Genomic DNA, 13367 nt, shown 5'->3' with positions numbered 1-13367 from the left:
GCTTTGTGGTCTTGAAAGAATTCACATAACATGGATACTATACAAATATGTCAATATCTTTACCTCAGGAAACACCAAAGGATTCATACTGGATAGAAACATTACACGTGTAAGGAAGGTATTCATTTCTTTAGCCAATGCTGTCAATATGAAAATTCATTTTAGGGGGAACTAGTCTGTTTGGAGGGTTAACCAGTCTCAGGTGTTAAATTCCACAGAAAATTAAAATTCTATAAAATTCATGAGATGAAGTGTGTCAACAGAACAAGTCTATCTGTGGAAAGACCTAATCATCCTCTAAATCCTTTGTAAAAAATTTATTTTCTTCTCTATATCCAACATAAGGCTCAAATTCACAACCCCAGTATCAAGAGGCACATGCTCTTCTGGATGAATCAACCGGGTACCCCTATAACTTTTACTCAGTTATTTCAGGTTTCTTTTTCTTTTTTTTAAATTAACTTTTTATATTTTATTTTTTGTTAATTGTTTTTATTTACATCCAAGTTAGCATATGGTGCAACAGTGATTTTAGGAATAGATTCCTTAATGGCCCTTACCAATTTAGCCCATCCCCCCTCCCACAATCCCTCCAGCAACCCTCTGTTTCTTCTGTATATTTAAGAGTCGATTAGTTCAGATTTCTTGAAGCTGCATTATTATCGATGACTTACAGCCTCAAGTTTGGAATTCACCAGTGTTATACTTTCATAACATGTGTTTTATTTATCAACCACGGTTTTCACAGAGAAAGCATCGGTCACGTGAAGGAAATGTGGGGCTTAGTCATACTTACGTATCATACTTACGTATCCAAAATGAGGATGCTAATTTTAATACACAGTTAGTGTAAATTTGAGACCATGAGGAGTGACAGGGAATAGATGTAAAAGTGTTATCTAAATTGCCATGTTTTCTATGGTCACAGCCCCTCCTCTAGATTTGTTAGTACAACTGAGAGTCTTTGTTGATTAGTACAGGAAACGATTCCTCTATCAGTGATCATGAAACAGTGTAGTTGGGGACATTGGGAGAATGAGATTTTCATGTGAGAATGATGGGTTACTAGGGATGGTATATGTGGTAGAGAAAATTGAGGAGGAGTGATGGTCTTTCCCTCTCTTGAAAGGTAATCGCTGTTGTATATCATCAATGAGTAAAAAATTGAGACAGAAACAGAGCATGAGTGGGGAAGGGGCAGAGAGAGAGGGGGAGACACAGAATCTGAACCAGGCTCCAGGCTTTGAGCTGTCAGCACAGAGCCCAATGCGAGGCTCGAACTCACAAACCGTGAGATCATGACCTGAGCCAAAGTCGGATGCTCAACCAACTGAGCCACCCAGGTGCCCCTAAAGTTTCTGTTTACAATTAAAATATGCCATTCTACTCACTCCGCATTAGTCAAGCTGGCTATAAATTGGGAAAGGTAATCCCCACAGTGAAATGGAAGGGTTGCTTAAGTCAAGTGGCCAAGCTTGATATCAAAGAGCAGAGAGAGAGAATCTCACAAGATTATAATCCCACTCTTAACACACTATGGTGGGGGGGAAAATCCCATAAACCCACCCATTCGGGAAAGAAAAGAGGGACCCTGCAGTCCCTGGTCCACAGCAAAGAGGGAGGGGCAGGAATGAGGAATGATCCTTTCCTTGGCTTCTGCTTTTCTCCTGTGAATAGCTTTCCAGTCCTTTGTGTTTCATTGTTCTAGACTTCATGTAGTTACATGTGCTAAAGTGTCAAAAACCCTGCCTTCCTCATACAACCAGGTATTTTCCCTAGCCGACTTCCTTCCCATGATACTGTAGAGTCCCAAAGATTATTGCACACTTTCCTTATGGTACAAACTTGGTGCATCATGCTCGGTACAATATTTTTAACTAGCACTTTATGTAATATCAAACAGCTACGTATTCTATTAGCTACACCCACCACATTTAGCCAGACATGCCATGCCCTGTGTATGTATTTCAGGGTCATTGAACCTCTCAGCCCCTCTAACAGAGCCACACCTGTGCTTTCTGTTCACTAAGCCATGCTGTCCAAGAGGAGCAATCCCACAGGACCTACTTTAATCAGCTGCAGGTTACTTCAAAGGGCATTGATTAGGGCCATGTCTTCTGTGCAGACTTTGCCATGATTTTGAGTTTTAACTTCCCCTTGACCCTCAAAGTATTTTTTTAAATGTTTGTTTATTTTTGAGAGAGAGAGAAAGATGCTAGTGGGGAAGGGTCATAGAGAGAAGGACACAGAATCCGAAGCAGACGCTAGGCTCTGACCTGTCAGCACCGAACCTGATGCAGGGCTCAAACTCACAAGTGAGATCATGACCTGAGCCAAAGTCAGATGCTCAACTGACTGAACCACCCAGGCACCCCTCAAAGTATTTATTAACGGTAAGTTTTACCAGCTGGAGATGAGGTACAGTTACATCCTTAAATCCTACTTCCGAATCAGCTCATTCACTTCTGACATTGGGTCTTTCTTGAAATACTATATTAAATGCAGCTGAGAAGAAAGTGGCATGGTAGTAACTATTGCTTTCCTAATTTCTATATTACTGAATTCATGTATAGTGGTGATAACCATACCCCACCGCGGGAGCATTTGCAAAGTTCTGGGGACATGTCATCATTGCAGTGGTTCTACTGGTATCTATCTAGTGGATATGGGCCAGTGATGCTGCAAACTATCCCACAATGCCCAGTACAGCTTCACACATCAGAATTATCTGAGCCACAGTGTCTACAGAATAGTACAACTTATACCATGTAAACCTCAGTCAAAAGAAAGCAGGAATGTCTATATTAATACCAGATAGAACAGATTTCAGAGAAAATAAAATTACTGAGATAAATGGGGAAATTACATGATCGAAGAGTCAAACAAGGTGACTTAGCAATCCTGAGTGTATATGCATGAAAGAATAGCTGCAAAATATGCTGATCATCAAGTGATAGAACTGAAAGGAGAAACAGACAAATTCACAAATACAGCTTGAGACTTCTCTCAATAATATAACAAAGATAGTCAGCAGGACACTGAGGAACTCTACACCACCACCAAGTCACATGATCTCATCAACATTTTTGAACACCACCCAAACACAGGAGATTACACATTTCTTTTTCAAGAACAATGCCAAGACAGATCATATCCTGGATCCTAAGACACCCTTCAACAATTTTAAAAGAACAGAATCAGTGTGTTCACTGCCCAAATGGAATTCAAATACAAAACAAAAACAGAAAATTAACAAATACTTGGAAAATCTCCAGATACTTGTAAACTAAACAAAATACTTTCAAATGCTCTGCCAGTGAAAGAGGAAGGGAAATACACAGGCTGAAAGAAAATGAAAATACAACATTTTGTTATCTGGGAGGTTCAACTAAAGCAGTACTGAGAGGGAAAAAGGATAGGACTCCATGTTTATACTAGAAAAGAGAGAAAATATCCAAGAATAAACGGCAATAAGAAATCAGAAGGGGGGAAAAAACACAAATGAAGCACAAAGAAGGAAATAATAAAGGTAAGAGCAAAATAAGTAAAAGTGAACACAGGAAAATAGTAGGGAAAATAAAACAAAGAGCTGGTTCACTGAAAAAATCAATAAAGTTCATAATTCTCTAGCAAAACTACGAAAGAATATAAGAAAAAACACAAATTGCTCATAAGAAATTAAACAGGGAATATTACTCCAGGACCTGTAGACATCAAGAGGATATTAAGGGACTAATACAAGACTCTACACACATATACTTGAAAACTTAGGTGAAATGGACCAATTCCTCTAAAGGTACACCTTACCACAAATCACCCAAGTGAAAGAAATGATAGGAATCCTTTGAATTGCAGAGTAAATTTGTAATCTTAAAATTCCCTCTGAAGCAGAAACCTGCAGGCACATAGAGTGAATGTTGAGAATTTAGCTAAAACTCGTGCTTCAACATCCGTTCTGTGTGGCCAGGAGGCCTGTGGGGACCTTGAACTGCTACTAGCCCTTCCCTTGAGCACAGACCCTAGATAAGAGCTCACAGAGACAGAAGCAAATGTCAATTCGTGATTGGACTCTCCCAGTCATCCCTATTATAAGCATCTTCCCCATCTCCCAGAGGGGTCACCCTGGGAGACTCCCTACCCACCTCCAAAAGCCTTCCAAAACCCTGCTCTGTTTGGTTTGAATTGACCAATGCAGCCTTAACCCAGAACCCCAAAGCATTCCATTGAGGGACCCTAATAAAGACTTGTGCCCTGGGTCCTGCCCTAAGAGCTCTGCCTGCCTCATGAATGAGGAACCCTGAAAGGTATTGAGCTCTTTGTATATTTCTGTTGAATTTCTCTGTCTGAGCTTGGAGACAACTGCATGCAAAACAAAGAACAAAACATAGGAATTCCAGCGTCCTCAAATTTCAGTTCTAAGAATGGCTTCAACCATCCAAATTCTCACTTCTGCCTTATTTTCTATCAGTCTTGCCAAAAGGCCTGGGGACTGGGGTTGCTGAGGCTTCCTTAGTTCCACATTCTCCTCCCTGGAGGCCAAGGGCTGGGATACAAGGCCCCAGCCCCATCCTTCACGGGACAAGTCCTGGTCTTCACCACATGTCCAAAGGCCTAACAACAATTCTTACATATTATCTGTGGGTCAAAGAGGAGAGTGGTCACTGGGTCAGGATCAGTCACAGGCAGTTTTCAAACGATACTATCCTGAACTATTTTTGATTTGGGAATTGGTTTTTCTGGAGGGGACACAGACATGCAACCTGTTAAGTGTGTGGAACTTCATGATGCAATCAATAATCCACAGCCATTTTATATTTCCACAACCCATTTTGTTTTTTCTTTAAAGACATTTTTAAAATTTAAGTTTATATTTAAATTCCAATTCACAACCCATTTTATTTTTATACATTTCTCAATTTTTTAATGTTTATTTTTGAGAGCGAGAGAAACAACGAGAGTAAGGGAGGGGCAGAGAGAGAGGGAGACACAGAATCTGAAGCAGGCTCCAGGCTCTGCAATTCCAAAGAATTGCAATCATCATGTCAACTATAGTGACAATGATAGTTCTACACAGGGAACTGAGAACGGTTATGAAAAACTTTTTAATCTTTTTTTTTTAATGTTTAGTTTTGAAGAGAGAGAGCATGAGTGGGGGAGGAGCACAGATAGAGACACAGAATCTGAAGCAGGATCCAGACTGACCTGTTGCACAGAGCCCAAAGTGGGGCTCAATCCCACAAGCCTTGAGATCATGACCTGAGCCAAAGTCCAACATTTAACCAACTGAGCCACACAGGTACCCCTAAAAACTTTTTAATTACCAGGATCTATTAGAAGTTTCTGTGAGCATATCCAAAGGGACCATAGGAGTGTTTGAGAGAGACTCTTCCTTTTCCATTATTCCTGGAAGCAGAGGGCATCACATGGATGGAGGAAATGCTGAGGTTTGAGCCATGAAAAACCAGCAGAGAAGCACACGTGCCTCACTGGATTCTGTGCTTCCCTGAGAATTTCTCTTACCCCAATCCAATTCTTTGTTACTCCTCAGACCAAAGTCCCATAACCATTTAATATATGAGCAGAGAGAAAGAATCCTACAAATGACCCAAGGATTTTCTATTTTTTAATTTAATTTTTAATTTTTTTATTTTTTAAAGGATTTTCTATTTTTTAAATGTTCGATACCTGCAATACATTTTAATTTTTCAATAAATGCAAAGAAATATTTGCCCCACTTCCCCAACTCAAAACAAATTAATTAGAAAGCCTATATAAGATGGACATTTTCTAGGAGAATACATTTTATAAGTGGCTTCACTAAGATAAGGAGTCCAAACAGACCAATATCCATAGAGAAGAGGAAGACATTTATCACATTCCCTCACAAATAAAAGCACCTGGGTCAGATTAGCAGCCAGATTCTTCCATTCTTTTAAATAGCACATAAGCTAATACTATTTACTCAATTCAAGAGCATTAGAGAGGGAGTAAAATTCCCAAATTATCTTAATACATCAAATAAAATTTTGATACTAAAGCATCCTAAAGTTGGTACCAAAAAGAATACCACAGAAAGATCACATGTTTGCTTAGATATGGTACCATGTAAGATAAATATAGCCAAAACACCTGAAAAATCATATAAAAATATGCTGACCAGGTGAAACTTATGTCTGGAACTCAAGAATGATTCACTATTAGGAAATTCATTAACATACTCATCATATTTAAGAAGAGCAATCAAGAAATCTTACTCTTAGTTACATAAACTTTGTTTGCAAGAATTCAACATGTAAGAATGTTAAATCAAAATACTAGAAATTTGGAAATTCTTTGGGATCTTTCCCAACTTGAGAAAACAAAGTCTTCGTCTTGCTCACAGGGAAGCACTAGAGATATTCCACTAAGGCCAGAAACCACACTATAAAAGTACATGGTCACCTGTTCTATTCATTTATCATTGGGGGCGCCCGGGTAGGTCAGTCGGTTAAGCGTCCGACTTCAGCTCAGGTCATGATGGGGTTGGAGGCCCGCATCGGGCTCTGTGCTGACAGCTCGCTCAGAGCTTGGAGCCTGTTTCACATTCTGTATCTCCCTCTCTCTCTGACCCTCCCCTGCTCACACGCGCTCTCTCTCTGTCTCTCTCAGAAATAAATAAAACTTTAAAAAAATAAATAATAATAAAAAAACATCTATCATTGTGTTAGAGATTTAGGTAGGGCCATTTAAAATGGCATAGGAATTAGAAACAAAGATGTAGAACCATGTTTGCATGTGATACAAGTATACCTCTGGAAACACAATAGAAAATCCAGTATGAGAAATAATTTAGTATGCTAATATTGATATGCAAAAACAGTAGCGTTTTTGACATAGACTATTTAAAGATTTTATTTTTTTAATATCTTTTTTTTTTTTTGGGGGGGGACAGAGATAGAGGCAGAGCAGAGAGAGAGAGAGAGACAGACAGAAACACAGAATCCGAAGCAATTCAGTCTCTGAGCTGCCAGCACAGAGCCCGAAGCGGGGCTCTTATTCATGAACTGCGGGATCACGACCTGAACGAAGTTGGCGGCTTAACCGACTGAGCCACCCAGGCGGCCCTGAAGTATCTCTACACCAACATGGGGCTTAAACTCACGATTCTGAGATCAAGAGTTGCAAGCTCCACTGACTGAGCCACCCAGGCGCCCTTGTACATAGGATATTTTTATACAGTAGCCCATATACAACAATCATTTACAAGTTATAGTAGCAGGGCCTGTGATTACAAAAGTGTAGCATAAAACGCGGGTGCATGGGTGACTCAGTCGGTTGAGCATCCAACTTCCACTCAGGTCATGATCTCAGGGTTCCTGGGTTCGAGTCCTGAGGTGGGCTCTGTGTTGACAGGTCAGAGCCTGGAGAATGCCTCAGATGCTCTCGCTCTCGCTGTCTGTCTAGCTCTCCCTGCCCCTCCCCCCATTGTGTGCACTCTCTCTAAAATAAAGAAATAAACATTTAATTAAAAAAAGTGTAACAGGGGCGCCTGAGTGGCTCAGTTAAGCGTCTGACTTCAACTCAGGTCATGATCTCGCGCTTTGTGGGATCCGGCCGCGTCCGGCTCTGTGCTGACAGCTCAGAGCCTGGAGCCTGCTTCACATTCTGTATCTCCCTCTCTCTCTGCTCCTCTCCTGCTCGCAGTCTGTCTCTCAAAAATAAACATTAAAAAATTTTTTAAAGTGTAACATAAAATGAAACAGGGCTGCCTCGGTGGCTTAGTCAGCTGAGCGTCTGACTCTTGATTTCAGCTCAAGTAGTGTTCCCAGGGTTGTGTGATCTGGCCTTGCTGAATATGGAGCCTGCTTGAAATTCTCTCTCACTGTCTGCTTCTCTCCCCTGTGTTTGTGCTCTCTCTAAATAAATAATAGCTTTAAATATGGAATTAACTAGGAAAGAATCTAACAAAAATGTGTAAAATCTATAGGGGGGAAACAAAACATTCCTGAAATATATGAAAGTAGAAATAAATGAATGTAAATTTACATCATGTTCTTGGGTAGAAAAACTCAATATTATAAAAAGGTCAATTCTTCTTCTAATTTATAAATTTAATTTGTTCCTGACATAGATACCATCAGTTATTTTTCTGAACTGAGTGTTATCGCAAAAATCTTCTAGAATAATGAACAGATAAGAATAGCCACAAAAATTCTAAATAAAAGAACACCAAAATGAGTATGGTTATTTTTATAGTATGTTTATGAACAGACTACTAGATCAGTGAAGTTAAAAATTCAGAAGTATGCTGAAGTGCATAAGAAAAGTTAATAACCAGCAAAAACTATAGTAGGGATAACATTATTAATGCCTGGTATTTGGGAAATGTGTATTCCTATCAAGATGACAATAAATGGTCTTATTCTTCACATCATACAATGGGGTAAAGGTCAAACAAAAGAGAAGTCTATATGGTAAAAACAAAATATTTAAAAATGGTTAAATTCCTTCCTAAGACCTGCTTCTCAAGCACCTTACTGTAGCCAAACTCTGGCTCATGTTTAAAGAAGTCACTCACCAACAGCTTTGGGTTGAAAAATGTCTTCATTGAGTTTTGATGCAAACTTGCTTTGTATGTTCAGAGTGGCCAGTGGTGTATCTATTGGCACCACTTTCTTCTTGAGTGTCTTCCAAGACATCACGATTGGCCCCAGGAACTCCAAGATGCTAGAACTTAAAATAAAAGCTCTGTGTGCCTCTCTAACAAACAGCTGCTTGATCCTAAATGTGCTGGTAAATACCACTTTCTCTCTTGCTGTGACTGAAAACAAACAGTGGAAACATCAAATAGAAATATGACTGGGGTTTCTGAATAACAGGATCACACAATCACCGCTTGACCAACTTTTAACCTTCCCTCCTGTCTGACATTTGGGTTTCATGATCTGGGCCAGTATCTCCATATCTTCAAGCTCTTAAGATATAAGCAGTGGGTCCAGCACATTCACAGGAATAACACTTCCAGAATTTCCCCCAAGGTGAGGTCTACCCAGGGCATCCTTGTCTTGGTAATGATAACCTTTGTATCATTTTATGTTCTCTCTTTCACCTTTTCATTTCATTTGGCTCTTTCTGAAAATCCCAGTTGGTGGGTGCTGAACACGTCTGCCCTAATCACTTCATGGTTTTTTAACAATCAGCCCTTTTGTTCTCTTGGAGCCCTGACCTTACTGTGTCCAGGGTCATCTCTGCATGCTGCAGAAGGAATACACAACTCTCTAACATGACAAAAATACCTGTGCACTATTGTAAACTGTTCTCTTAAACAATGTGTAGTCATTTTTTCATTTACTCCTTGCAGAGATTCAAGCACTGGAGGGGGCAGTCACATAATAGGGTGTGAAAAGCAAATCCAGCCAGCACCACCTTCAGTATTTCCACAGGAAACAGAAGAGGAGCTATTAACTTGCATATTTCCTATTAGACACTATTAAGAGTGTGTATGATGCTACTGAAAATGTGAAAAACTAGTTTTACTATTTGCTTGTATTATTTACATGAAGAACAAACATCCTTATCACATGTCTCTGGAAATATTTCAAAACCAGTATTTCATCAGTACTAGGAGAAGTTAATATCCCTGAAAGAGTACACATTTTAGAAGTTTTGTTATCTGGCCTTGACACAAAGCATTCAGAAACACAAAATGAAAAAAGATCAGTTAAAATATGGAATTTTCGGGGCACCTGTGTGGTTCAGTTGGTTAAGCTTTGGACTCTCGGTTTTGGCTCAGGTTAGGATCTCATCCAGCCCTAGTAGGGACAGGGGAAGGGCTCTGCTCAGAGCCTGCTTGGGGGATTCTCTCTCTGTCTGCCCCTCCCCTGCTCGCTTATTCTCTCTTGCTCTCTCTCAATAGAAATAACTTTCTTTTTAAAAATCTAATTTTTCAAGTAAAAAATAGTTGCCCAAAAATAACTGAAAAAGATTCTTACAAATTTGAATTGCAATGGTATTTAGTAATTAATGGCTTAAGCAAAATATAGGTGCTATATGGTAGTCTCAAAAGTGTTTGGATTTATAATTCATCTCAAGAAGCATGGAGGCGTGGATTTGAATATCAAGTTTAAAGAGAGAGGTATTGGGGCACCTGTGTGGCTCAGTCGGTTGAGTCTCCGGTTTTGGCTTAGGTCATGATCTCACGGTTTGTGGGTTCGAGCCCCACGTTGGGCTCTGTGCTTGCAACTCAGAGCCTGGAGCCTGCTTCAGATTCTGTGTCCCCCTCTCTCTCTGACCCTCCCCTGGTCTTGCTGTCTCACTCCCTCTCTCTCTCAAAAATAAATAAAACATTTAAAAATTAAAAAAAGATTCTTATAAATTTGAATTGCAATATATTTAGTAACTAATGGCTTAAGCAAAATACAAGTGCTATATGGTAGGTCTCAAAGGTGTTTGGATTTATAATTCATCTCAAGAAGCATGGAGGCATGGATTTGAATATCAAGTTTAAAGAGAGAGGTATTGGGGCACCTGTGTGGCTCAGTCGGTTGAGTCTCCGGTTTTGGCTTAGGTCATGATCTCACGGTTTGTGGGTTCGAGCCCCACGTTGGGCTCTGTGCTTGCAACTCAGAGCCTGGAGCCTGCTTCAGATTCTGTGTCCCCCTCTCTCTCTGACCCTCCCCTGGTCTTGCNCCTACCCACCTCCAAAAGCCTTCCAAAACCCTGCTCTGTTTGGTTTGAATTGACCAATGCAGCCTTAACCCAGAACCCCAAAGCATTCCATTGAGGGACCCTAATAAAGACTTGTGCCCTGGGTCCTGCCCTAAGAGCTCTGCCTGCCTCATGAATGAGGAACCCTGAAAGGTATTGAGCTCTTTGTATATTTCTGTTGAATTTCTCTGTCTGAGCTTGGAGACAACTGCATGCAAAACAAAGAACAAAACATAGGAATTCCAGCGTCCTCAAATTTCAGTTCTAAGAATGGCTTCAACCATCCAAATTCTCACTTCTGCCTTATTTTCTATCAGTCTTGCCAAAAGGCCTGGGGACTGGGGTTGCTGAGGCTTCCTTAGTTCCACATTCTCCTCCCTGGAGGCCAAGGGCTGGGATACAAGGCCCCAGCCCCATCCTTCACGGGACAAGTCCTGGTCTTCACCACATGTCCAAAGGCCTAACAACAATTCTTACATATTATCTGTGGGTCAAAGAGGAGAGTGGTCACTGGGTCAGGATCAGTCACAGGCAGTTTTCAAACGATACTATCCTGAACTATTTTTGATTTGGGAATTGGTTTTTCTGGAGGGGACACAGACATGCAACCTGTTAAGTGTGTGGAACTTCATGATGCAATCAATAATCCACAGCCATTTTATATTTCCACAACCCATTTTGTTTTTTCTTTAAAGACATTTTTAAAATTTAAGTTTATATTTAAATTCCAATTCACAACCCATTTTATTTTTATACATTTCTCAATTTTTTAATGTTTATTTTTGAGAGCGAGAGAAACAACGAGAGTAAGGGAGGGGCAGAGAGAGAGGGAGACACAGAATCTGAAGGAGGCTCCAGGCTCTGCAATTCCAAAGAATTGCAATCATCATGTCAACTATAGTGACAATGATAGTTCTACACAGGGAACTGAGAACGGTTATGAAAAACTTTTTAATCTTTTTTTTTTAATGTTTAGTTTTGAAGAGAGAGAGCATGAGTGGGGGAGGAGCACAGATAGAGACACAGAATCTGAAGCAGGATCCAGACTGACCTGTTGCACAGAGCCCAAAGTGGGGCTCAATCCCACAAGCCTTGAGATCATGACCTGAGCCAAAGTCCAACATTTAACCAACTGAGCCACACAGGTACCCCTAAAAACTTTTTAATTACCAGGATCTATTAGAAGTTTCTGTGAGCATATCCAAAGGGACCATAGGAGTGTTTGAGAGAGACTCTTCCTTTTCCATTATTCCTGGAAGCAGAGGGCATCACATGGATGGAGGAAATGCTGAGGTTTGAGCCATGAAAAACCAGCAGAGAAGCACACGTGCCTCACTGGATTCTGTGCTTCCCTGAGAATTTCTCTTACCCCAATCCAATTCTTTGTTACTCCTCAGACCAAAGTCCCATAACCATTTAATATATGAGCAGAGAGAAAGAATCCTACAAATGACCCAAGGATTTTCTATTTTTTAATTTAATTTTTAATTTTTTTATTTTTTAAAGGATTTTCTATTTTTTAAATGTTCGATACCTGCAATACATTTTAATTTTTCAATAAATGCAAAGAAATATTTGCCCCACTTCCCCAACTCAAAACAAATTAATTAGAAAGCCTATATAAGATGGACATTTTCTAGGAGAATACATTTTATAAGTGGCTTCACTAAGATAAGGAGTCCAAACAGACCAATATCCATAGAGAAGAGGAAGACATTTATCACATTCCCTCACAAATAAAAGCACCTGGGTCAGATTAGCAGCCAGATTCTTCCATTCTTTTAAATAGCACATAAGCTAATACTATTTACTCAATTCAAGAGCATTAGAGAGGGAGTAAAATTCCCAAATTATCTTAATACATCAAATAAAATTTTGATACTAAAGCATCCTAAAGTTGGTACCAAAAAGAATACCACAGAAAGATCACATGTTTGCTTAGATATGGTACCATGTAAGATAAATATAGCCAAAACACCTGAAAAATCATATAAAAATATGCTGACCAGGTGAAACTTATGTCTGGAACTCAAGAATGATTCACTATTAGGAAATTCATTAACATACTCATCATATTTAAGAAGAGCAATCAAGAAATCTTACTCTTAGTTACATAAACTTTGTTTGCAAGAATTCAACATGTAAGAATGTTAAATCAAAATACTAGAAATTTGGAAATTCTTTGGGATCTTTCCCAACTTGAGAAAACAAAGTCTTCGTCTTGCTCACAGGGAAGCACTAGAGATATTCCACTAAGGCCAGAAACCACACTATAAAAGTACATGGTCACCTGTTCTATTCATTTATCATTGGGGGCGCCCGGGTAGGTCAGTCGGTTAAGCGTCCGACTTCAGCTCAGGTCATGATGGGGTTGGAGGCCCGCATCGGGCTCTGTGCTGACAGCTCGCTCAGAGCTTGGAGCCTGTTTCACATTCTGTATCTCCCTCTCTCTCTGACCCTCCCCTGCTCACACGCGCTCTCTCTCTGTCTCTCTCAGAAATAAATAAAACTTTAAAAAAATAAATAATAATAAAAAAACATCTATCATTGTGTTAGAGATTTAGGTAGGGCCATTTAAAATGGCATAGGAATTAGAAACAAAGATGTAGAACCATGTTTGCATGTGATACAAGTATACCTCTGGAAACACAATAGAAAATCCAGTATGAGAAATAATTTAG

Source organism: Crocuta crocuta, unplaced genomic scaffold (genome assembly GCF_008692635.1).
Source record: "Crocuta crocuta isolate KB4526 unplaced genomic scaffold, BGI_CrCroc_1.0 scaffold136, whole genome shotgun sequence".
Classification (NCBI taxonomy): domain Eukaryota; kingdom Metazoa; phylum Chordata; class Mammalia; order Carnivora; family Hyaenidae; genus Crocuta; species Crocuta crocuta.
Note: the sequence above shows the minus strand (reverse complement) of the source record.